The 22,266-nt window shown below is 43.5% G+C and overlaps 1 protein-coding gene across 7 annotated transcripts in view; it reads left to right on the forward strand.

Annotated features, from left to right (window-relative positions):
* LOC101487254 (pleckstrin homology domain-containing family A member 5) overlaps nucleotides 1-22,266 on the forward strand; it is a 167,097-nt gene that overhangs the window by 52,955 nt on the left and 91,876 nt on the right. The window contains exon 1 of one of the 7 annotated variants that reach the window (XM_076875713.1): nucleotides 17,677-17,783. The exons of the other annotated variants lie outside the window; for them this stretch is intronic. The gene's annotated coding sequence lies outside the window, so the exon portion shown is untranslated. Of the gene's footprint in view, nucleotides 1-17,676; nucleotides 17,784-22,266 lie in introns of those variants that run through there. 7 annotated transcript variants of the gene reach the window in all.

A 22,266-nucleotide genomic window follows, 5' to 3' on the forward strand; every position in this document is an offset into this window, starting at 1 on the left:
TCTCTCTCCATCTGTGTTTTAGCATGCAAACTGTGTGTGTGTGTGTGTGTGTGTGTGTGTGAGAGAGAGAGAGATGTGCAGAGATGGGTAACCATGACAACAGCAGCCTGAAGTAGGAGCAGCACAGTACGCTCTCTACTTGTGTTTTTTCACTATCGGTGTCAGAGATGCACATCTGTTCAACTCTAGTGCTTCTTTTCCTGCTTTCCATTCATACACATATTAATACATCTTATTGATATCACGTGCAGTTCTGTATTAAAGCCGTCCATGCCTCGCTGCCATGTTGGCATGCATATTTTAGAGGAGCGTCACTCTCATGTGCAGATTTAGTTTTGATATTTTCCAGTAAGAATATTGTTGACATTGACTGAAAAGGCTGGTGTGAGATTTGCACCTCAGAGGCATGGACGCAGCTATCTCTGCAGCGGGCCATACTGCACATATTTTTGTTAGTTTTCCTTTTGGAGCACAAAACACTGGGAAGAGTGTTTTAAAACCATGCATCAGGGTTTACTGAGGATTTGAGCTTGTAGTTTACTGCACTTGGATGTATATGAATTGCTATGTCAAAAAAATCTTATGCTCAAGCAGATCTTAAATCATAACATTATGTTAGCAGTAGTGTGCTTTCTCCTCTCCCTAAAAGAGTCATGCTGTGGTTTATGTCATCTCTGAGATATGCACGATGTTTCAGCAAAGGACACAGAGTTCTTCTGTTGGACAGAGCAACACAAAGTCAAACAGGAGACTGCAGATTTGTATCTTGTGCGATTTTTGTAGAGGCCATATTTGCTTTTAGGACTGGCTTATACTTACGTTTATGTCAGTTATAAAAATATTTGCTCACAGTTACAACTTTTGAAGACTGAGAAGTTTACAGAAGAAAAATATATTTCATTGAGTGGAAACGCTGGAGAGGAGTCGTCGTCTTCCTCTGGGTTAAATCAGATGGATCCAAAGTGACCTCCTGCCAGGTAATCTCAGGTCATGATGATATCCATCCAGCAGACGTTCTTCAGCTGTGGATGAGCTTCACTCATAGTGCTGCGTGTCACATTTTTGTTGTTCATCTCTGTGATTATTTAATCTTCAGAGACACAAGAAACAAGACTGAGCTGACATTTTGCCCTGGAAAACCAAAATATATTCCCATACGCCCAGAAATACTCTAAATATGCAAACGACCCCATCAGCCCTGAAGCTTTAGAAAAAACTGATAATGTTTGTTTTTCTGTATTATAAATGTGACATCTCTGTATGTGTGTTGACATAATTTCTGCACAAAGCATGATCCCGAGTATGTAGCTGATGATGTGTAAAAAAAAGAAAAGAAACTCAGTTCATATCCACACGTGTGGCGTGATGTGCGCTGCCTCTCGTCATGTGTTCAGATCGGCTCCAGTCCCTCCGTGACCCTGAAATAGACGAGCAGTAGAAGATGATTGACACTGATTTGCAGTCGAGTGTCTTCATTTTTACAATTTAGACCACAGCTGGACTTTGCAGCTCTCTATGGCAGAATCCTTTTGTATGGAGACTTTAACAGCTGATACATTTTCTAAAACTGACCTTACAAAGCATGTTAATCCCCTTGGCAACACACCAGTCTGATGTGATACAGATGCTTCAGTTAATAAAAAGGTTACAGACCAAATGGCACCTCAACTAACGCCGCTGGTTTATTTACTGTCCACGACCTCAAATAGATTTGGCTTTAAACATAATTTCAGGAATCTTTACACGCCTTTTTATTCCAACTTTGTTTTACTGATTTCAACCATGACATACAAAGTTAGCAACAGCAAAGTCGATCTTGATTTCAGAACAAACAAACAAAAAAAACTGGTGTCGATCAGTAAGAGAAATGATTTCCAGGTTTTGTTAAATTTCCTAATAGAACCTTTTAGAGAGAATCGAAGTTTTTCTAACTTTAAGTTAAAGAGTACGTCCCTCACCCAATGGTCATGAGTTGGGGGGTGGGGAAGCTTCCACTTCAACAGAATAAGCCTCCGAGCCAGTAAAGTGGTAAAGGCTAGGGCCTGTTTGAGGGGGCCAGATGAGTTCAAGTCGGGAGGAATGCCAAAAATTGCGGAGAGTGGGTTTGGAGGGACAGTCTGGCCATGTGCTTGGCTAAGTGTGTTGAATATATTCCTCCAAAATGCACTTAGTTTCGAACACAACCAGAACATGTGGACATGGTTGGCAGGTGATAGTCCGCATCTGTTACAGGCATCAGTAATGGTTGGATAGATCTTAGATAATTTTGTGTTTGTATAATGTACTTTATAGACCGTCTTGCACCGAATCAAAGCATGACGGGCACAAATTGAGGACGAGTGAATCAATTTCAAAGCAGAATCCCACTGCTGTTCTGGGAGGGTTGTTTGGTTCCCACCAGTGGCCTGCTGGATATCATTGTGTCGGGCTTTGGTAGTCCCCATCCTGTTCATAAAGGAGCAGATACTGGTCCTGCTGATGGGATAAGGACCTTCTATGGCACTGTCCAGCTCTCTTGGGTGTCTCCTGGAATATCCTCCATGCTCCTGAGACTGTCAGGGTTGAACTAACTGTACAAACTCCTGTAGGCCCAGGTATCCCCCTCACTGACCCTAGCCAAATACAAAACAAGTGAAAACAAAGGATAAAACTGCCAGCAGCATGCTGTAAAACAGGGTTCATTTCATTAACACCAAAGCATGTGAAACTGATTAAAAGCTCAAATGTTATTTGTATTCACATGCATTCATATTCTCAGTGCTCAGTGGACTTGTATCTGTGTTTCATACCAACACGTAAGGCCTAATAGACCTGAGCTGTAGCCGAATATCTGTGGCTGTAGTTCAGGAGCTAGAGCAGAGTTACTAACTGGAAAGTTTAGGGTTCAGTCCACGTGCCAAACATCCTTGGGAAAGATACTAACCCCAAGCTGCTTCTGATAGATCTGTGGGAGTATGAATGTGACTGAATGCTGGATAGAAAGCACTTGGCATAACCGTAGTTCATGAATGTTTTATATGCTGCGACTCACTTTCTGTACGCACCTCCTCTTACTGGGTACAATGAGTAAGGCATGGTGTAAAACTGGGATTGAATGACTGCGAAGAAGAGTTTAAAATGAGAAAGGCTTGAGCTGAATGAGTTACTTAGCTGGTGAATAAGTGGGTAGAAAAGCGGATAGGCTGCCTCCTGAGTAAGATTGAACATGTTTAACTTACCATCAAATGTTTGTGATAAAAGGAAGATGACGTAGTCGGGGAGGAAGGAAACAGATAGGAAGCAGATATATCAAACTAGAAAGAGATCCTGCGGCTGCAATTAGCAGCTTCCAGTTAAAAAGAGATGTTGTGCTCCTTCTAGCAACTCAGTCGTCACTGTGAGGCACAGCCTTTCATTTCTCATTTAGTTTGTGATTGAGGCCACGCTCGTGACTTACTGCAGAGGTAATCATTTCATTTCCCTTTCTCACTTCTATTATCTCGTCCCTCTCTCCGTCTTCTACCGTCCACTAATTTAGCACCTCTGACAATCTTTTACATTTAAATCCAGACGCTGCGTGGGAACATTTCTGTGGCCTGAGCGTTGGGCTGCATCACTCGTTGTTGCTCGCTGAGTGAATTTGTCATTGTTGTTGTTTGAATTTAAATGAACACATTGGATTCCCCATCCGCAGAGGGACGGGGAATCCAAATGACTGACGCTCTGGTGAACAGATGTGGATAATCTTCTGTACCACTGACAGGACATGCAGCTGAGCACTCGCTCTAATATCTGTTTCAGCCATAAACCGTATAAAACATGGGCCTCGTTTCCAGATGAAAAAAAAACTGTTTTGTCTTGACCTGTAAATTTTCATGCAAACTAACTCTTGTATGAAAATTTTGCAAATGTCATAAACCAATATTTCATCAAGAATATACTATTTAAAACATTTTAGAAATTATACCGTGCATTTTGGAATAACTGAATTTTAATGGCAGCAGCATGTTTGTTTACTCTGGACCAAATCAGCTGAGTTTCTAAATCTGTAGATTTCCTTGTGATTTTGTTTCTTTTCACACAGAGAAAAATTACATCACTACAAACCATGTGAGAACTTTCAGTCCACTTTGTGGACACGTGTGTTTTGGGTGGGAGGAACAAAGTAAATAATAAAGGAAGAAGGTGCTGTGTTCTGGAGAACATGGAGCCTTTGCATATTAATGATGAAGGAACTGTCCTCCCAGCCCATCGTTCATTCTGTGGTGCTGGTTTCAGTCATTGTGCAAATCTCCTGTTTATAAAGCTGCAGTCAGCTGAGACTGAGGACGTCACCTGATGATGACGATGAAACGTTTCTCCCACTGAAAACGTCCAGATGAACAGAATCAACCTTTGGGGATAAGATTTTCAGATATTTTGGTTTACAAGGTTACAAAACTCTGATTTACAAGTACAAAATATTTATGACTCCAATTTGAGCCCATACATCACTTTACTTTTCTTCTCCACCAAATGAAACACAGTCGTGGGGTAACAGTGGACCTGCTGTTCAATCAGCAGTTACTAACCAAAGGGTTAGAAACGAGTGAGGATGAGAGTAGATGGCAGCAGGATGATGGGCAAGCCTTATTATTTGGCCTGACGACTGTGTGTGTGCGTGCGTGTGCGTCCGTGCGTGTGTGCGTGCGTGCGTGCGTGTGTGCGTGTGTGTGTGTGCGTGCGCGTGTGTGTGTGTGTGTGGGGCCCAGAGCTAGGTGAAGCACTGAAATGATTTGTCATGTTGGATGACAGTCTGTCCTTTCATTCTGCCATATCTAACTGTATGTCACTTTACATGATACTACAGTGGCTTAGTAAACACACCCCTGTCTATGTTTACATATTGCTTTGTGAAGGAAAAGCCTCACAAACCAATCATTAAAGAGGATGTGTTGAAACAGCACATCACTGCTATTATTCAGCTTAGGGATGCATACCCAGGGAGTGTGTTTCTTTTAAATGCACACAAGTGCAAGCTATGTTATGCGTGTGCATGATAATAATTATGTGATGGGTTCAAATGAGGCAGTGCACTGCTATATAAGCCCAGGCCTTTTACTTTCCACAGGCAATGAGAGGCTGGTTCATTGTGACTTTGACAGGACTTCCTGAGCCTGAGGAAGATCTTTCTTTGGCTTTTAATAAAGGCCACAAAAAAGACGCACACCTGTGTTTCATGAGCTCAGAAACACAGGCGTGCATGTTGTACATCTCAAGGGAAACACGTCTTTAAGATGGTAAATCACTGAAGCTCATTTCCTTGCTTAGCTAGCTGTGTTTCCACACAAACTGCACATCATAACTAAGCTTGCTTCATGCAGGTATCTCAAAGAGGGAAGTAACAAAGTACAAATACTCCATTACTATACTTAAGGTATCTGTACTGAACCAGCTTTTACTTTCAGTCCACACGTTTCTAATCAAATATCTGTACTTTCTACTTCCTACATTTACAAAACAGGCGTGTTACTTTTTACCAGATTTGAAGGGGTCATGGGTAGAAGTTAGCCCGTGTTTTTAATTTCTATTCATTTATTATATATATAAATGTATGTATTTATTCACTGGAACGACTGCAGGTGCAAACATAAAGTCGTATTTTTTGAGGAGCAGGTTGTTTCAAATGCAGCGTTTCTATCAGCTCAACAAACATCAGCAAACACACAAACTGTTTGTGTGCAGTTTGTCGCACAGTGTGTTGCAGCTAAAGGTCCAGCTCTGTAAAGAGTGAGTGATTAAGTCAGATATTAGGTCTCTACATGTGACATGTGTTTTTTGATATTGTGAAAAGTGTTGTAAACATACTGAGCTAGACTAACTGTATTATTTAAAGGTTGAATGAAAATACTCCACAGTCCTCTGTTCAGGATAAACAAGTTGGTTTGCAGTACTGTTGTGAATTCACAGTAAAGTACAGTGTGACGCTGGTTTCATGGTCAGAGCTAAGCTACATCGAGTGTAGCAGAGATGAATTTGAACTTAAGCTGATGATGCTTAGACTCATTCACCTGTTTCCACCTTCATACCAACTTTATACCATCTGGAAAAAACACAGCTAACTAGAGTCTGGAAACCAGCCAGGACAACTCATCTGCCGACAAGAGCAGCTGATCACGGCCTGTACACTAAGAAAATCTATCAATAGAAATGATTTTGAGCTATGATTCTTTTCCCCACACTGAGTCATTTCAGCTGATTTTAGGGTTCCCCCACCTGCTGTATCCACTTTAACCTCTCCAGCAAAGCTCTCCAGCGAGTAGTGCGGTGCTCTGAACGGATAATTGGAGGTGAGCTTCCCTCCCTCCAAGACATCTACAGGAAGCGGTGCCTGAGGAAAGCGGGGAGGATCATCAAGGACTCCAGTCACCCCAGCCATAAACTGTTCAGACTGCTTCCATCAGGAAGGAGGTTCTGCAGCATCCGGTCCCGTACCAGCAGACTGAGAGACAGCTTCTTCCATCAGGCCATCAGACTGCTGAACACGTCATAGACACCTCAGCTTCACTACTGGAACTTCAACATTATGCACTCCACACTGTATATAAATGCCACTGTTTTGCACATATTCAACTCTGTATATTTTATATATTTTATTATTATTATTATTATTATTTTTTTTTTTTATTTATTTATTTATTTTTTACTATTTAATTTGTAAAAATGTGTACACACACACACACACACACACACACACACACACACACACACACACACACACACGTAGGAAAATATTTAGTATACACATCCAGAAATGCATACACTATTATATATTGTACATATATTTATTAGTTTCAGGTTGGCCATTCTTGTATTTTGCTCGTTTGTGTTGTTGTGTTTGCACATCTCTGTTGCTTGTGGGGCTCGCACACAAGAATTTCACTCGCATGTGCTGTGCCAGTGTGCCTGCACATGTGATGTGACAATAAAAGTGATTTGATTTGATTTGACCTCTTCCCTATTCATTTTCCTGTTTAGAGGCAAAGTCACCCTCTACAACAGTGCTGTCCATCTCCAGTCCTCGAGAGCTACTGTCCTGCAGCTTTTAGATGCATCCTTGTTCTGACACACCTGAGTCAAATGAATGGCTTGTTACCAGGCCTTTGCCAAACTTGATGGCATGCTGAAGAGGCAAACCAGCCATTTGATTCAGCTGTGTTGGAGTTGGACTCCGCTGCTCTACAATACAGGCAACGGAAAATAGTGCTATTCTTTTCTTTTTTTCTATGCTCATTTTCTACTTTGAGACCACTATATACTACTGGCAGGATCAACCTGGGAGCCCCTCGGGCAGCAGCCCGGCCCACATGGAGCACGGGTGCGAACATGCAGTCGAGGCTACTGAGCATTCGGGATGAGGGCAAGGCTTTCCGTACGCAGAGCAATGATGGACCAGCCCCGGCACTTGCGGCTGGGGGACAACCGGTCCCGAAGGTGGCAGGGTTTTAAAAACTGTTTGCCAGAAGGCCTTTTGCGGGAGCAAACTGTGCTCTGTGATGAGGCCACCGTGGTACGATGACCAGGACGGACCGGGCATCTGTCTGCCTGACAAACGCTTGTACCTGGTGGGGAAGGGGAAGCGTGGGGAGGGCAGAGTTCAGGAACCATCACTCCCCTTCGCGCAGTCCTGATGAAATGCCAAACCATCGATGTGTAATTGTTGCATCAAATGATAACTGAGTGTCACACATTCATATTGTTTCATAGTCTTTATATTGCAGTGTTAGCCTCGTCCACGTACCCGCGCTCTCAGCCTCGTCCACGCACCTGCGTTCTCAGCCTCGTCCGCCTTCCCGCGCTCTCAGCCTCGTCCACGCACCTGCGTTCTCAGCCTCGTCCGCCTTCCCGCGCTCTCAGCCTCGTCCGCTTTCCCGCCCTCTCAGCCTCGTCCGCTTTCCCGCCCATCTCAGCCTCGTCCGCCTTCCCGCCCTTTCAGCCTCGTCCGCCTTCCCGCCCTTTCAGCCTCGTCCGCCTTCCCGCGCTCTCAGCCTCCTCCGCCTTCCCGCGCTCTCAGCCTCCTCCGCCTTCCCGCGCTCTCAGCCTCGTCCGCTTTCCCGCCCTCTCAGCCTCGTCCGCTTTCCCGCCCTTTCAGCCTCGTCCGCTTTCCCGCCCTTTCAGCCTCGTCCGCCTTCCCGCCCATCTCAGCCTCGTCCGCTTTCCCGCCCTTTCAGCCTCGTCCGCTTTCCCGCGCTTTCAGCCTCGTCCGCCTTCCCGCCCATCTCAGCCTCGTCCGCTTTCCCGCCCATCTCAGCCTCGTCCGCCTTCCCGCCCTTTCAGCCTCGTCCGCTTTCCCGCGCTTTCAGCCTCGTCCGCCTTCCCGCCCATCTCAGCCTCGTCCGCTTTCCCGCCCTCTCAGCCTCGTCCGCTTTCCCGCGCTTTCAGCCTCGTCCGCCTTCCCGCCCATCTCAGCCTCGTCCGCCTTCCCGCCCTCTCAGCCTCGTCCGCTTTCCCGCGCTTTCAGCCTCGTCCGCTTTCCCGCGCTTTCAGCCTCGTCCGCCTTCCCCCCCATCTCAGCCTCGTCCGCTTTCCCGCCCTTTCAGCCTCGTCCGCCTTCCCGCCCTATCAGCCTCGTCCGCCTTCCCGCGCTTTCAGCCTCGTCCGCCTTCCCGCCCTCTCAGCCTCGTCCGCCTTCCCGCCCTCTCAGCCTCGTCCGCCTTCCCGCCCTCACAGCCTCGTCCGCCTTCCCGCCCTCTCAGCCTCGTCCGCCTTCCCGCCCTCACAGCCTCGTCCGCCTTCCCGCGCTCTTAGCTCCTCTGTGAAGCTCTCAAATGGCTGCTCTCACACAAGCTCCCGGGAAAGCTTTAAACATGGATCCTTTTGTCTGCAGAAAGCAGATTCTGCCTTTGTTGCCAAGCAACACAAAGGCAGTGTCAGAGGTTGCTGTTGGTTTTTCACACAGCTTTAAAGGATGTCTGTAGCTACAGTGAACTTAATGGCTGCTAATTAGCCATCACCAACTACTGCAGCCTCGTCACAGGGTTGGATCCATGACCAGGCCGGCCCCTGGTTGTCTTTCTTTCTGTCTCGGCCACTGTGTGTAATAACTAAGAGAGTTGGCTGCATGTAGATGGCGTGTTTTTCTCTGTCACTTTATTTTAGAAGACGCTTATTTTCACTTACTTCACTCTTGACAATTACTTTCTTGGACTGAGTGAATAATTTCCATCCAGCTTTCTTTTTAGATGACAAACTTATTCTGTCCATATACTGCTGAGCAGCTGGTTCCCAGCAAACGTGTCCTGTCGGGTCACAGTGGCCTACCCACTGATGGTCCCATTACCAGAATAGGGCACTTATATGGGCCCCACAGTCCCAGATGGTCCCAATTGTAGGCTGACAAACACTAAGCAGAGAGGGGCCCACAGTGGGGTCTACTGCAGTGTCACAAATCCCTTCTGTCTCTGTGGCACAGAAGGGATTTGTGGAAAACTGCGATGGGGGGTCCCACAGGGTAAACTGTGGGGCCTGACCCTCATGGGTGTCAGTTAGGGTTTCCCTTCTTCAGAGCCCTACCATTCATTTTCTGCCATTATTCATGTTATCGTGAGCCTGATTCCTTTTACAATCCTCACCTGGGAGGCAAAACGAGGCTTTCATCCACGCTAAATCACCACTCACATCAGTGCTGGCAAAGGGTACGGTAAAGCTTCCCCAAAGTTGAAGTCATGTTTCTTTCTTTTGCTTTGAGATCCAATTATTTGTTGTTTGTTGTGCTTGTGCTGTTGTTCTGTAAACCCCTTTGCCATTTTTGCCATAGGGGTTCCACTGTCATGTGACTGTTCATTAATTGTTTCTCATTAAATTTGTGCCCATGCAACAAGAGTTTGAAAGACTGAAAACTTTAAGATAAATGGTAAATGGCCTGCATTTGTATAGCGCTTTTCTAGTCCCTAAGGACCCCAAAGCGCTTCACACTACATTCAGTCATCCACCCATTCACACACTGGTGATGGCAGCTACATTGTAGCCACAGCTGCCCTGGGGCGCACTGACAGAGGCGAGGCTGCCGGACACTGGCGCCACCGGGCCCTCTGACCACCACCAGTAGGCAAACATGGGGTTAGTATCTTGCCCAAGGATATTTGGCATGCAGCCAGGGTGCAGCCTGGGATCGAACCACCGACCTTCTGATTAGTGGCTGACCTGCTCTGCCACAGCCACCCCAACTCAGTTGTTTCTTTGTCTTGTAATGAATAAAGGCAAAACAACGACGAGAGTTTTACGGCGCAGAGGGGGTCGTAACAGAGAGAAAAAAGAAACGTCCGTGTTTGGGTAGAAACTCATAATTTGTTGCATCTCTAAAAATCTGCTCCAATATAGTGAGTTACCTTTGTGACCAAGTATTGATTCAGTCATGAGTCCAACAAAGAAAGGTCGGCGACAGAATAATGGAGAGCTCCACAACCCCATTTAATGGCAAGAGCACATGCACTACATGTGCTTTATTCACTGTAGCACTATAGTAGCCTAAGTGCACAGAACTATTTCAGAGGTCAAAACTCATTACAACAGACCAACCTCTGAGCCACAGAGTGCAGCCTTTCTTGCTTTTACCAAAGATTTTGAATCAAGAAAACATTTCATTACTTGTGCTAAATGTCAGACTATTTTGGTCACCCATCCAAAACACTGTTTACCTGCTCTCTTCTTTTCAAATGGATTGATTCAGTACATTGCACAACCTTGGATGTTCAGCTTTTTAATAGCACCTAAATATTACAGTAAACACATTATGGTCAATACAAGGAGTCCCTTACGCCGCTGTCATTTACCCAGCAAGCAGAACAAATCATTTCAGATCAGCATAAACACAAAGGATAACAAAGAGCAAAACTACACAAAAAAGATATTGCAGTAGGAAGCAGTAGCAAAAGTGGGAGACTACCAGCTTTGCTTTAGTTTTGTATTTCCTTCTTCTTTAAATGTAGTATTTCAGCAGTGTTTATAGAAACAGTTGGATATGAACCCAAAACACGAAGACTCTTACCTGTCTCTGTTTATCATCTACCCAGCAACCAGAACAAATCATTTCCAATCAAAGATGATCAGGTTCTTAACTGTATTGGTATGTTCCAATAGGAGTTTGTTCAGGCCTACATATCCCATTTCAGGCGCCCCTTTTGCTGACTTGACAGAGTCTAAATACAACAAAGTGAACTCTTTAAAAATTAACAGTCTGATAGATTTTTATTCCCCTATAATCAGTGAGAGAGTACATAAGGGACCTAGTTTCATTTCTGAGTGCAAACATTTGGACCATCGGCTGATGGAGCCCATTCTGCCACCGGCAGGCTTCTTTGATTTCCTCCATGGTTCTTTTGGTTCACCTGTGTTGGCATCAGTTTGTAACTTGCCCCTCCCCTCCCTGAGCCTGGTTCTGCTGGAGGTTTCTTCCTGTTAAAAGGGAGTTTTTCCTTCCCACTGTCGCCAAAGTGCTGCTCATAGGGGGTCATATGATTGTTGGGTTTCTCTCCGTGTGTACTATTGTAGGATCTACCTTACAATATAAAGCGCCTTGAGGCGACTGTTGTTGTGATTTGGCGCTGTGTAAATAAAATTGAATTGGATGTAATATGATCAAATGAGATACTCTGTAGTTGCGAATAGGGATACCTTCACCCTTACCCACACAAATTCCTCTGTCATCTAATGACCTGATATAAGATATTAAATAAATAAAAAAAATAAGAATAAATGAAACAATCATCAACTGTGTTAATACCATGCTTCGTTGTTTCAATGATCTAGTACATAAAACTGTCATAGTTATATCAAATAAGTAATTAAGTAAAAGGTGACACCACATAGTTTCTTTTCATTTAAAACTAACACTTTTAAAGACATGTTGTCAAGAGTGAGTCGGTGGATAATACATTATCTAAAACTTTAAAGTCAAAAACACTGATATTTACATATATGGCAAAAGAGGGATGGCAGTCTTCCTATATATAGTTGAGTTATAGTTCCTTTTTTCTGAAGCTTCTTGTAGCCCAAACAGATGCAATTAGAGACTGTTTATTGTAATTATTATTAAAGGTGTTTTATTCTGTTTAGTTAAAAACACTCATAATTGGAGAGAGACTCTAAAGAAAAAATCAAATTTTGTATAGAATTGTATTATTTGTGTTATTTATTTATTTTTGTTTGTCAAAGGTTATTTTTTGACCTGGATACAAATGCGGTTCAACCAATTGGATTGTTTGTCCCACCTTGTGTTTTCATGTTTGGTTGCGCTGCTAAGGCTGCTTAGACCACACTCGCCGTAGCTGTACCTGTGGGGAATGTCACTACCCGATCCGTACCAGAAACCCGATCGGTACCCCGCATGCGCGAAAGGTGTCTACTTCCGGTCGAACCGTTTTACGATAGTTACGGGTCAGAGTATCTGTTAAGATGTTAAGAATAACAAGTATCTCTTAAAATGTTTCCGATAATGAAACATGTAATATAATGTAGACAAAAACAAAAAAGTAAAAAGATAGTGACAGATCAGGACTCCCGATCCTTAATGCGCATGTGCAGGGGTTTTCTTCTTCTTCTGTTCGTTTAATGGCAGTTGACTCCCCAGTGTACGAGGATACCGCCACCTGCTGACCGAGCGAATGAACCCTATTGTAAACTGAATTAGCGTCATTACAAACGTGTGTTAAATTTGATTTAGCGATAGTCGAGTGTGTTTATGCTCGTCTGTGTGGAGAGGATTGTTGGAATAGTGATGATGATGTGCGCTATCACTGTCAATTGTCAGTAAACACTTCATCTGGCTGCTGAATCTTCACGTGACATATTACAAAGTCAGCATTATTAACTCTGTCATTAGGCACCATTCTTCTTATTTGACGGTGCTGTTGTTCAATCGGGGAACGCTCTCTGTTGAGGAGAAAAGCAAAAATTTGTTGCGGATACGGATTATCCATTGTTTAAATGTCCCGGTAGTCAAAAAGGAGGCAGAGCTGTTGAGAAATGCTAGGAGCTAACTGGGTGCTAACCGTGTCATTCAAATATATTGAATGTCGCAATGTTGGCAAAGAGAGGAAGTGACGTAAGATTTGCGCATGCGGGGTACCAATCGGGTTTCCGGTACGGATCGGGTAGTGACAGGGAAAACGTGGTAGCTGTTGAAACAGCGAAGCTGTTGGTGTCTGCTTGATTAGCCGCCAGACTTGGATAGCCAAAGCTAGTTTTATGAATACGAAGCGCTTTGCACTGGGGAGTAACGAAACTGTTATAGCCGCTGATCAGCATGCTGAAATGTTAATGTTGTTCACTTCAAAAACAAACGCTGATGGTGACGGCACTGTGCAAGTAGCTAGCGGGTACTAGCTAAACTCACACTCCTGTTGTTAAGTGTTAGTTGAAAACTTATTAGCTGTTGTTAGACATACTGTTTTTCCTTAACCTATCTGTTTTGAAATGTTTTATTGTGTTACTTTTATTCATCACTGTTGTGACTTGACAATGAGCAAAGTATATTGAGTTTGCTGCTTTGAATGAGCAGTGTGAACTGCTTTAATGATTGGTGATGCCTACATTGCCATGTAATGAAAACCCATTTGAATTTGATCAGTTGTACAACTTTAGAAATAGGACTTGAATTTGAAACAGACGTTGTTCATGCTTTATACCTTAAACAGAAGTGTTGTTAGTTAAGTGTGAACAATGTTCATTTGAAGTAATTCTGACCTCAGTCAGGTTTTTTGATTTGGAGAAAGGAGCCGAGACTCCACGGAGAACTTTGGATTACAGACTTTGTGGAAATCCGCAGAAGAGGAATAATTTTCCATTGCAATGGATGGCAAGCCGCAGCCCATATGGAACTGAATCTTGAAGTCTGGTTCCCTGAACTGTGGTAGGACAAAACTGTGCAAACCATACATCGATTGTGGACTGAACTCACACCAATAAACTGCCAGATCACCAAACAGCCCTGAACTGGATTCCATTGACACTTTAAAAGACCCGGGTCTGACATTCGTTTCTTTTTTACTTTTTGGGTATCTGTGCGCGCACACACAATTTTGGTTATTATTGTCAAATGCAATACAGTGCACAAATTTCAAAGTTGAACCATTGCTTCATCATTTGCGATTGTGTTTTCATTGTCGTTACCCCTCCTCTATGCTCCGTTCCTGAAGTCTTCTGATTTGCCCATTGTTTATATATTTTGTTACATACTGGTTACATTCTTCTAAGAAAGCAAGACTCAGACTTGGCCTCGAGATGGTCTACAAGAAATAAATGCTTGTAGCAAGTTTCAGTAACAGAATGGGGTGACATAATCATTGGCAAATGGGACAAGTATGGTCAAAGTTTTCTCTGAATGCTGCACTGACCACACTGGAAAAGCCTTTGAAACAGTATTACATACTACAACATTTCAGCAACACTTGCTTAAAAAGAAGACTATGTTCAACCTTAATTTTCACCGCACACTGTGATCTGTGAGTTTATGCAGAGGCAGTGGGTTACCTCTATTACTTGTTTGTAAGGTTTTAGTTGAGAGCACACAGCATACATGTTTAATGAGTGATACATTCTTTGAATTTTAAAAGCTTCACACTCATGGCATCTGCTCTGAAAAAAGCTAAATGACTGTACCTGGAAGAATCACACCATTTTTAGACACTCATGTCACAGCTGACAAGGATTTTCAGTGTAGAAACAAATTAGGCACACATCGGGAGAAATGGTATCAAAGTATGTTTGAAGCTCAGAAGAGTGTGTCTTGTTCTCCTGCCAGATACATAGTCAAAGATGTTTGAGAGACAGGAAGTATACACAAAGCTTCACAGCTGTCTTCCCACTTTAGACATGAATGGAATCTGTACAGCAGAGTGAAGATCACAAAATAGGGACATTTTCACACCTGAGCTACTCTGTAGTAAAACGGCTGTTTGCTAAGAGGAAATTCCATCAATCCATTTTCTTCTGCTTATCTGGGGCCGGGCAGCAGAGGAGCCCAGACCTCCCTCTCTCAAGCAACCACCTCCAGCTTATCCAGGAGAACACAGAGGTTTTCCCAGGCAAACTGAGAGATATACAGTGTGTCTGTCCCGGTGGGACATGCCCAAAACACTTCACCCACGAGGTGTCCAGCAGATGTCTCATTTCCCGAGCCACCTCATCTGGCTCCTTTCAGTGTGGAAGAATAGTGTCTCAAATCTCCTCCATTTGGCTAACCTCCTCACCCCATCTGTAAAGGAGAAGCCAGCCACCCTTGAGAGAAAGCTGATTTCCACCTCTTGCATCTGCAGTCTCATACTTGCATTCACCACCCAAAGCCCATGACTGTGGGTGAGGGACATAGATTGACCCGTAAATCAGAGCTTCGCTTTATGCTCAGCTCTCTCTTTACAATGACAGACTGGTACACTGTCTGCATCACTGCAGCCGCAGCACCAATCCGTCTGAGTTGGCACTCCGGTCTGTTATCTGTTGCTGAGGACCATTGACTCGGATTTGAAGGTGGAGCTTCTCTTTTCTGCCGCTTCACACTCAGCCTCAAACCGCTACCGTACAAGCTGGAGGCTACCACCTGATGAAGCTAACAGAACTACAAAAAGAAATCCCATCCTTAAAAGTTATGAACAAAAACCGAGACAAAGGCCACCCTGGCAAAGTCCAACACCCACTGATAATGAGTCCGACTTAATCCCGTCAACACAGGCCAAGCTCTTGCAACATTTGTATGAGGACTGGCTCATAGCAAAGGGGCCTGAGAGCCCATACTCCTACAGAATATACTGAGGGATGCAGTTGAATGCCTTCTCCAAGTCCAGACAACACTTACAGGGCAAACTCCCACCCACCCTCAAATATCCTCGAGAGGATAAAGAGCTGATTCAGTGTTCAACGACTAGGACGAAAATTGCATTATCCTTCTTCATCCAAGGTTCAGCTAACGAAAAGACTTCTTTCCAGCATAGACTTTCCCAGGGAGGCTGTGGATTTGTGATGCCCCTATAGTAGGGACACACCCTCCAGACCCATTTCAGACCACCCTGGCCTCACCATAGTCCTCCCATACCTGGGTTTTTGCATCAGCAATTGCCGAAGTCGCATTCCGCTTGGCCTGGTGGTACTCCATACCTTTGGCTGCCACTGAAGTCCTGCAGGCTAACCAAGCCCAATAGGACTCCTTCAAGATGGTGGAAACCTCGTTTCCACCATGTTGTTCGGGGTTTACCACCTTGCAGTCACAGCTCAATGCAGCAGCCTCAGCAACAGAGGTGCTAAACTTTGGGCCATTTGGACTCTGTGTCCCCAGACTCCTTCGGCATGCTGTTGAAGCTCTGCCAGAGGTGGATCTCGTGGACCGGGGGCCTCTGCCAGGCATTGCCAGTGCACCCTCAGTACAAGTTTAGGTGTGTCAGCATTCTTCCTCGCAACCTCATCCAATTCGCCAGCGGGTGGTAATAGACTGACAGCTCAGACTCTCTCTTCACCCGAGTGTCCAGAATATTCAGCTGCAGATCTGATGAAAAGATTACAAAATCAATCATCGACCTGTGACCTCCTGGTGCCTCGTGCACTAGTGGACTTTGTCACAAACTGTGGTTTGCACAGAAGTCCAGTAACAGAACACCGCACCGCAGATCAGGCAGGCCCTTCCTCCGGGTCTCACTGTCATTGCCGACCCCGCTCACATTCTTCACCCCGCATTTCAATGGCTTCCCTCTGGGCGGCGCCTCCGCTGCATTTCCTGCAGGACTGAGGGGAGGAGCGCCACCTTTGTCCCCAAAGCCACTCTGCTTTTTAACTCCAGCTGATAAGAACATTTCCCACACCAGAAACATAAACTACACTCTTTTTATACTGCCGACACTTTACTCACTTTTACTCTGTTATTTATTCACCTATTCAGTCACTTTAATTTTAAAACTGTGTATATTCTGTGTATTTGTTATCTCACTCTTATCGCCTGCTTATGCCCTGTTCTTATCTTCAACGTCATGCTGCTCTGTTGTATCTTAATTGCTCCTTGGGGATAAATAAAGTCATTCTGATTCTAAATGGGATACATTGACACGTCTCCTAGTAGAACAACAGAGTCTCCAGGTGGAGAACCCTTGAGCGCCCCACCTAGGGTTTCCAAGAAGGCTGGGTACCCTGAACTGTCATGCAGATGACAGTCAAGACCTGTTCCCAAAGGCACAAGGAACAAACCACTCGCCCACTTGGAAAAACTCCCAAAGTAAAAGCAGCAAGCTGAGTGGATACAAAATTAAGGGAATATAAAATTAAAGGTGGTGTTGATTTCGCTGAGAGAATTAGTCAGTGGGAAATGGGGCTTAAAAAAGCCTGGTTGACTTGTGGTGACTTGGCTGCCATCTGGGGAACACTGGACAGTTTTTATTTCAGGGAATAACTGGGAAAAGAGCAATGTCTGCAAATTCGCTAGAATAGAAAAAAACAGTCAAATATGATGAAAAAAAACCACTTCAAAGATTGAAGTTTGATAAATGACGATATTATTCTGATCATTTATTAAACTTTTGTTGCCATTAGCTCAGTCGTTGATATAAATGGCAGGTTTTATAGCTGCTACATATTTGTTTTGTTTTTCCTTTCTGCATCACGAGTTGCCACTTCACATGAACACATCTGTCTGAATAGCAGTAGAACAGGCAGAGAGAGAGAGAAAGGGAGGGCTGTTTAGCAACACAGGCATCGCTACAGCCTTCACCCAAAACGAAGCTCATGAAAAAGGAAGACGTCCTCCTCCTGCTCTCCCTGTCACCTTAACTCCTGATACTGTTCCTCTGGTGAGTCAACGCGCTGTAGACGCTATTGCTGTTGTTTTTGGGTTTGGGTGTATTTTGGATTTATTTTTATTTATTTATTTATTTTTGGCTAGGTGTGGAGTGAGCCCTGTTACACAGACATGATGAAAGCAGCCATGGAGAGTGGCATATGCTGAGACATTCTTCGTGGGCAGCACAGATTCAAATGCAAGGCTTTCTTTCAGATTACAAGCCAAAGGGAAAGAGTTGTTGTATCATAGCTCACAGCTGTTTTGTGCTCTGTCAGCTGGGTGATGTTAATAAGAGCAGCTAATGTTAGTAACTGGACCAGTTGTCACAGTCTTGCTGTGGATGTGTCGGATGTTCATCAGTGTGAAACAAAGCCAGATATTATTTTCATCTTTAGGCACTGCCTTATTTTTTGTTACAGTGGACGTTAGATGTAAAGGATTTAAAATGTAGAATTTATCTTACAGCAAGTGAACCGTCTAAAACTATTGTTGTTTCTAAAAATGAAACATTTATTTATTTCCTATTTGCTCATCTTGGTATATCCATTTCATTGTGTTTGCATTAGAACATTTAAAAAAAGTGTTGTTTTTTTCTATAAGCAATAAAAAAAAAATATCTCGTAATCCATCAGATTAAAGGAAAAAATGAAAAGCATCTTAATAAAGTAGCTGAACATTACTAAATCAAAAACGTTTAGTTTTCCTGAGCATCTAGTTTCTGGAACTCAGCTGGAGGGATGAAGGCCGTTCTTCTAAAACAGCGGGCCACGGGCCGGTACTGGTCCGTGAGTCGTTTGGTACCAGGACGCGAGAGTTGAAATTCATAGTTTTCAGGGTTTTATCATTTTTATCATTAACTCTGTTTCCCTGGATCTTTTCTTGTTTGTTATGAATAAATCTTCTTTAACTGTATTTATCCACGACACCTTAAAGGCCGTGGCACAAAAAAGGCTGGGGATTGCTGATCGAAAAGACATCCTGTCATCTGCTGTTGGGTTGACAGTGTTGGGAAGCTGACGTCATGGTGTAAGGCCAATAACCTCCTCCTCAACACTTCAAAAACCAAAGAACTCATAATAGATTTCAGAAGGAAAAAGGCAGAGATCCAACCACTATTCATAAATGGGGACTGTGTAGAAAGGGTGGCAAGCTTCCGCTTCCTGGGAGTCAATATAGAGGAGAACCTTTCCTGGAGTGTGAACACCTCCGAGCTGCTGAAAAAGGCCCAACAGAGACTGTACTTCCTGAGAATTCTCAGGAGGAATAACATCACACAGAAACTGCTGGTGTCCTTCTACAGAGCCACCATTGAGAGTGTTCTAACTTACTGCATATGCATCTGGTACACTAGCTGCACAGGGGCTCAGAGGAAAGCACTCCAAGGGATCATTAACACCGCCCAAAAGATCACTGGCTGCCCTCTCCCCACACTGGAAGTTCTACACAATGCCCACTGTTTTAAAAAGGCCCAAAACATCATAAAAGACACCTCACATCCTGGCCACTCCCTGTTCGAACTGTTGCCCTCAGGCAGACGGTACAGGGCAATCAGAGCAAGGACTAATAGACTCAAACACAGCTGTTATCCAACTGCAATAACACATCTGAATACTACAAAAAAATGTCCATCACGCCACTCTTGTGTTAATCTATGCACGGCCTGAAGCATGTGTGTGGGAATGTATGTGAATGTTTTACTGTTACGTCTTATTAGTATTTTAAGTATTCTATCTATTTTATTTATTGAATTTTATTGTTTTATTTATATTTTGATATTGCTAGGGATGATGCAATGATCGGGGACCATTCTTCATTTCGTTGTTCTCGTGACAATGACAATAAAGTTTCTGATGTTCTGATGTTCTGATGTTACTTTTAAAATGTATTCCACTACAGATTACATGCCCCAAAATGTATTTTGTAACGTATTCTGTTACATTACTCAATGGCAGTAACGTATTCTGAATACTTTGGATTACCTATTATATTATCGTGCTTTTTACAACTAATGAATGTCCTATTGCTGTGATTTATTACTATTACTGAAGGTTACTCTCCATACCAACACCAGCTAGATGTTAAAATCTTAATGAGTAACAGTAGGTGGACATTAGGTAAGGCTGCACTTTTTGCAGTGATCTCGTAGAGAAAACTATTCGGCGCGTATATAAAACAGGTCCGCGGCTCCGAACCGTAGTAAAGGACCTCTGGCTAATACGTCGGGTTCGTGTCGGGCTCGTAGCTGAAAACTAGCTTTACTTTGTTGTCTGGGTCAACTTTGCTAGCGAGAGTCAGAGACAGGCGTTGAAAGGCTGCTGCAACGGGACTTATTGTTTCAGAGGAAAACATGAACACAGCGTACAGTCGAGTCTTAATAGCTTACTTACAGCTGGGCTACAGCACGGACTACACTGCCCATGAGGCTACATTCTTTAGGGTGATGCCTGTAACACTCTGCCTGTTGCCTTCATATTAAATTGAATAATAATTTAAAAAAATATTTCTTCACGTCATTATGGCAGAAAGTAGGGGTGACATGGGCCGCGAGATTGAGACCCAGGCATTAGAGCCTCTTACTGTGTGTTTTGTTTGGGTTACCAAAAACAGAGAGGGCATAGCCGAACATATGAAACAGGAAAAGACTGCAGTGTAATCCATTTATTTCAACAAAGTAACTGTATTCTGAATACCACCTTTCGGTAACTGTAACGGAATACAGTTACTCATGTTTTGTATTTTAAACACGTAACGCTGGTGCATGTATTCCATTACTCCCAACACTGTTTGTTGATGATGATGGGAGAATAATGGGCTAATGGCTTACCCCATGTTGTTGTATTTCATTGGACCTTTTTGAAAAAGAAAAATTGAAAATTCCACATTTCCAGTGTTGCCGTCTTCCTCTGACTCCTGCACACTAGTGGAACATGGTTGGGACCAATCAAGTCAGCTAGGATGGTTTCCAACAGGATGGCTGTTACAAGTGTCCGTCAGTCCCGTCTCACATTTTGAAGAAGCTCATATAAACTAAGTTAAAGCTGCATAACCATGGCAACGAAGTCAGTCAGAGGAGAATGATGTTGGTGCTCCAATCACAGCAGGTAGCTTTTAGCTAAGCCAATGCTGAAGTTAACAGCATGTTTATGGTTGTGGAATAGTAGATGCTACCAATACTAGCTCATTTTGGAAAGTCGGTACACTCTAAAGTAAATCACTTCACTGTGACAGGACAAAACCCTGTTTGTTTGTTTTTCTATCATAAGAAAGTTTTGATGACGGGAAGTGACTCATAAAATATGTTTTGACATGTGCAGGAAATTTTTAGATGGCGCCTAACCAACAGTACGTTAACTTTGTTAGCTTATAGCACAGCTGCTACAAAGGTTGGTAGTTTTGTAGTACAAACATGAAATGTGGTGTTTTTTGTTCACTGCGTCTGATCGGTACAGACGAAATAACAGTTGTGCCTTACACCGTGAATCAGCCACGGAAAGTGCTTTTCCCACTCGCTGTTGTACTTGTTGCCTTTCTTGTTAGACGCATCTTCAGTTGGTGCAGGTTGTGTGTTTGTTTCATCCTGATGAGCTCGTTTTCTTCCATTTTCTTTTAAAGAGTTCAAATATTGCTCACCTAACCCTTTTTTTCAGTGTGTAAATACGCTTCCCAGTTCCATTAGATTCTCTGAGCCGATCGCGCATACAGTCTACCAGCGGCAAACACAGAAGAATTGTGGGACATTTTGTAGTGTTTAAGGCCAATTACAATACAATTTGTTATCACAACAAACTCTGCAGCATTGTGACATACCGTGGCTTTACAAATAAACAAAGTGGCTTGAAAAGTTTGCCCCATATGCAAAGTCATTTATCACACAGACAGCTTACAGCTGTAAACACCTGTATACCACTGTCAGATGAATCAGATCAGTCAACTCTCTGCTTTAATTGTTGAACAAATGAAGCAAGGCAGCAGATGAACTGGGAAACGGCGGTGGTTGTGTGTACTAACTGGATTTAAATCGGTCTCCAAGTAAAGACTTCAGTCTCCTTAAAAAGCAGAGCATCCAGCAGTGACTGTGACTGCTAGTGTTATAGTCTTAAACCATAATAAAAAAACATAACTGGTGATACCGGATTCTTTCTCGGCCCCATAAATGTTCCATAGCAACCCAGTAAAGTGAAACCTCTCCAGTGTGGCTGTTTTTGTGTTAACTGGAATATTATTACTGTACTTAAAGATTCTATATGATGCTACAATTTCTGTCCCTGTTTATGTTATTTGTATTTCTATTATCTCCCTCTTGGAGAATAGAGATTGAGGAATGAAATGCTGGAAATTGCCTCATAATCATCTTTCAGTGGCTGTGATGAAATTATCTCGTTTACTCTCTAATAGGAACGGATCCAATTGTAGCGGTTCCCGTTCCATTATCGAGATTACTTATCGATTGTCGTTGGGTTCTCACTCGCTCTGTCCTGAGTGTTACCACCATC

Source organism: Maylandia zebra, linkage group LG17 (assembly GCF_041146795.1).
Source record: "Maylandia zebra isolate NMK-2024a linkage group LG17, Mzebra_GT3a, whole genome shotgun sequence".
Taxonomy (NCBI): Eukaryota; Metazoa; Chordata; class Actinopteri; order Cichliformes; family Cichlidae; genus Maylandia; species Maylandia zebra.